The sequence below is a fragment of the Agelaius tricolor genome, unplaced genomic scaffold, assembly GCF_023055355.1.
Source record: "Agelaius tricolor isolate 1412-34295 unplaced genomic scaffold, bAgeTri1.0.p SCAF_2, whole genome shotgun sequence".
Classification (NCBI taxonomy): domain Eukaryota; kingdom Metazoa; phylum Chordata; class Aves; order Passeriformes; family Icteridae; genus Agelaius; species Agelaius tricolor.
In genome coordinates this window covers 11,215,698-11,220,704 of record NW_027269262.1, presented here as the reverse complement: position 1 = coordinate 11,220,704, position 5,007 = coordinate 11,215,698, and positions in this window count along the sequence as shown.

Below are 5,007 nucleotides of genomic sequence, written 5' to 3'. Positions count from 1 at the left end.
ATCCAACCAAGCAATAATCAATTGCCAAAATGAGCCCATCAGAAACTCAAATCAACCCAAGAAGTATTCAAAAACCCAGCATCTCATCATGTCCTGCCATCCAGATTTCCTGCACTGAATGTTACCTTTTCTCCTCTACCTATGTAAGAGCTGCTCAGCTGCAAGCTCAATGCAGCTGCCACATCCCAGCCCACCTACTGCCTTGGAAAGATGGGGATCCTTGTTGAGTGCCCTCAAGCAAACTCTAAGAAGTTCCTAATCCTTCCTCCCTGCCCTTCAAACCACTGTTCTAATCTATCTTAATGAGTTTTAAAGCCTTCTTCCCTCAAATAAAGCAAATTTACTTGTATGTACACTTGTATTTCGCAAATATTTATCACTGAAAGAGAAAAAGAAAAAAGAAAAAGAACTGCAAAAAAATCTCACATCTTGCATTCAGTACAGCTAGAAACAGTACCTATGCTTGCACAGATGCTTGCAGACCTTGATCCATTCCTTAGCTGTATTAAAAGCCATAGCAGTATTAAAAGCCATAGCAGTTGCAGTAGCTTAAAACCAGAGAAAACACGTTGATCTAAAATAGAAGAAAGACGTTTATCCACATTAAAGTTATTAACATAAATGTTCAAACTCAACTCCTATGTAGTTTTAAAGTATTTTGTGGTTATTTAGGCGATATGAGGCCAAATTTGGCTGAGATGCACAGCATTTAAGAAGAAAGAGTAATTATTTATTATGATGACATAATTTGACCATGGGGGCTCTGGCAGCAAATCCAAGGTTAGCTCAGCTCTAAGAATGCCTAGTGAACTCAAAGTGTCAAAAGAGAACAAAAACAAAACATGATAACAAGGAGCTCTTAAAGATTTCAAACCACAATTAAAAATGAGTTAGCAAAATATGCACTTGCAGTGGAATTATTTTGTTGTAAATTATGGAGCATATGAAAAATATTAAAGGAACAGATATCTCAGAATACCCAAGCTTCAAGGATTATTTTTAGTGGCAGACACAACACATTTTACGTGTCCATTTTCTTCTAAGCATATCTGCTGACAGTCTACATTTGGTCTGGAGAAAGTAGTGGTAGGAGGCTGCAGGTTTTGCCCAGAGAATTTCTGTTTAAAGGGAAATGCAATCAAGACCACCAACCCTTTCTTGTAAAGCTTTTAATATAAAATAACTTCATAGCAACTTCTGAACTCTTTTTCTAAGATTTAAGATTCAATTTGGACATTGCTTTCCACTAACCAGTTAGGCTTTCAAGTAGGTTAAAAGCTACAACAAACATATTGTACCAAATAACATTAGCAATTACAGTGAGAACTTGGTACGAAGTTAAACACAAGTTTAGTGCTAAGAAGCTGTGCTTAAAACTATTTCAAAAACCATCCTCATAGCCAGCAGGAAGGCTCTCATTGTATCAAGTCCTCAAGCAAGGAATCAGCAGACAACAGTTCCTTATAATTTTACACTAAAGCTTCCTTTAATGAAATGAAAATACTCATTTCAAGAAATAATTTATAATTTGTTAATAAAAAGCAGTTCTCCTTTCACTTAAAAAAACAACAGTTTGTATAAGCACTCATATTTTTTTTTCACTGCTGTAGTCATCTCTGTTTTGAAATACTGCCAATTTCAATTGTCTTTCCATGTGCTTTCCTTCCTACCCCCTTAGAGAAAAAGTTCTATTGGACTGTAGCTTTATTCTTGGCCTACAGTCTCAATAAAGGGAACACTATAATTCACTGTGAAGCAAATAAAAAACCTGTTTTGGTTTTAGTTCTAAAAATTTCCATTTTCTCAATTACTTTTCCTCCAGAAATTCTGCTATAACCTTTTTAAAAATTCTATCTCCTGCCCTGTCAAGCAGTAAAAACCTCAGAACGAGCCCATGTATCCCAAAAACAAAGGCATCAAAACTAGACAGCCTAACACCTAATGCAATCTAAACCTTTCCATCAAAACCCTTCCTAATCTAATCTAAACCCTCCATCATGACACAGATGCCTGGCTACAACCACAGGATGCCCTGTCATTCCACATTCCTCCACGTTTCTAACCTTGCCTGTTTCCTCACCTGACCACTGCCACAAACTCCAGCACACACCCATGAGCCATCACCTTATTTCACAATCACCTGCTCTTTCACTTGGCCATACTGAGCAATCAGAACCAAAGCAGTAGCTCAACCCACAAAGCAAGAATTTGGTTTATATCACAGCAGCAGCCAGGGCAACCTTGCTAAAATCAATTAATCACTGCAACCACCTGCAATACTGAATGGTTAAACAGAAAAATGCCCAGACTACCTTTGTGCACTGCCATTCAAGATTTTCACCTACAGACATGAAGGTGAACACTACATATATAGTTTTATGGAGGGCAGAGCACTTGAAATTACTAACAGAAGCAGTCTTTAAGCAATGAGGAAAAAAGTGTAATTTGGTACCAAAGTGACATTAGTAATTCATGCAAAGGGGAACAGAACTAGAGTACTGGAACAATGTTCTTTCGTGATTTAGGAGACAGATTATGCTACTCAAGGTCTTTCATATATCAATGGAGATAATATTTAGCTATAAGAAATGTCACCAAATTCTGATCTAAAAGGCATTCACCTAGATAGAAGTACCTTCACAGCAATGTTGAGTCATTAAAAAGGTACTAATACTGAAATTGCTGAATATGATGTTCAACTACTCATAGAAACAGCCATAATCCAACATATTAAATGAGAAAGGATTTTGCAGAATGAACATCATCAAAATGTGAACATTTACAACAAATTTTTAGAATTTTTACAGTTCTTACGTTTTCTTTACTCAAACCAGCATGAAGATGTTTTACAGTAGCTTCTGATAATAGCATTTACAGTTCATACTGAAAGGTTCCAATACATTTTGCATTGACCAAACAAAATTATTTGCAGCAATAAGTTTAAGCTGAGGAGGCAATTGGATGAGAGCAAAAAATAAAACCTGACTTACTGGTAAAATCACTGTGTGGACACATAACCATATCCTGATAATGCCAAGGAAGCTACATGAAAATTGCTTATCTGCTCAGTTTCAGATGATGTGCACTGAGATGAGGTTACCTCTGAGGGATGTTTCTGTGCACTTTCCAGGCACTTTATAAAGTGATATAAAAGCACTCTCACAGACAAAGCACTGGCAGGTTTCTTTTATCCACATGTGTGATTTTCAATGATTTTCCATTAAGATCTACTCAGTCATATGACAATAAACACATTTAAAGCCACGATCGACATCATGACCCTTTAAATGGATTTTCTCAGCATCTTGTGGCTCTAGTGCTACATTTCACACATTCAGAAATGCTGTTTTCTCTCAGAACCCAGCTTTAAGGCACGAGCATCTTCCATAGGGAGAGTTGAGCCTATAGATCCAGGTTTCAACTGGAATTTCAACTGATTTTCATAGGATGTTTACACCTTGATTGAGCCTTAGGGGTTTTTAATTTCCCCAGCAAATGTCTGGATTCTAACACAGGAAACATGACAGATGCTAAGAGGCATAAACTGGGTTTATCTGTCCTTCCTCTTGGAATATGGAAGAGAAGTCAGCACTGCAGGGTTCCTCAAGCTGAAAATAAGCTGCTACTTCTCCAAACAAGGTGTTCATTTCACAGGAGTGAGATGCATGAGGATTATGCTTGGGCTTATGTCACAACAGCAAGGACTCTTATTTTAAGGCACCTGAGACACATGCAACAAAAGAGCAATTTTTTGCAAGATTTTCTTTGTTTTCATTCTTTTCATCTCCAAAGCTCATTTTTACCTTGCTCCATTTCAGGGCAGCCTGAAATTTGACACGCCATGTCAGTTTCACAGATCTGAGCCAGGTGTTTCCTGATCTTATTTTTGATCCAGCTTGAGAAATGGCAGAGCTTGCACCTATGTATCTCCACCAGAAATATTTCCACTAGACCAGGCAATCTGGGCTTCAAAATCCTCAAGCAAAGTAGCATACAGCTGGGATGTTGTGATGTCCTCATGGTGATGTGTGGGTTCATTGACAGAACATATGGATATTTGTAGTTAAATCTGTTAATTTTCCAGAGTTGCAGTTGGTTAGAGCATGGAGCTGGTAACACCAAGGTGGTGGATGCAATCCCTGTACTGGACATTTACTTAAGAGCTGGACTCGAGGATCCTTGTGGATCCCTTCCAACTCAGTATAATCTGTGAATCTGTGAGAAGACAATAATAAAATCCACTTCATGATTTCGAGTGTCTTCCCTACAGTCTGGGAAGCAACGACATCCAGATTCAGATTCCAGCCCTGGGGATGTCTGCAGATTTTACAACTATCTCAAAGAAGTGAGGGTCCTGCATGAGAAAAATGCCATAAATGACTGCTCAAATCACCTGCTGAAATTAAAAACGAAATACAGGTTAGCAATATTACGTCATTTCTATGCTAAGTTTATAACAGCTCCTGTTACCAGACAGGCAGCAGTGATCTTAAATCTAATACTTGTTTTAAAAGGCGAGAATGCCGTGAGAAACCTGCCCCCTCCTTCCAGCCCAGGAGCCACCACCGGAGCGCACCCAGACACAGGGCCGAGCCCCAGCGACCCCTTCCCTCAGCCCGGCACAGCCAGGCCGAGCCGGGAAAGGCAAAATTAAGCGGAGCGACATCTTTCAACAGGACCACAGCATTACAGAACGGCTTGGGTTGGAAAGGACCTTAAAACTGACCCAGTTCCAACCCCCTGCCATGCGCAGGGATACTCTTCCACGGGACCAGGCTGCTCCGAACGCTCCCAAGGATGGGGCATCCACAGCTTCTCTAGGAAACGTGTCTCAGGGCCGTCACGGCGAAAAGGATGGGGCATCCACAGCTTCTCTAGGAAACGTGTCTCAGGGCCGTCACGGCGAAAAGGTCGCTCCCAATACCTCATCCAACCCCGCTGATTCTCAGCCCGATCCCTTCCCGCCGCCGCCACCCTGAGGCGGGAGGGGGGGGCGGGGCCTGCGCC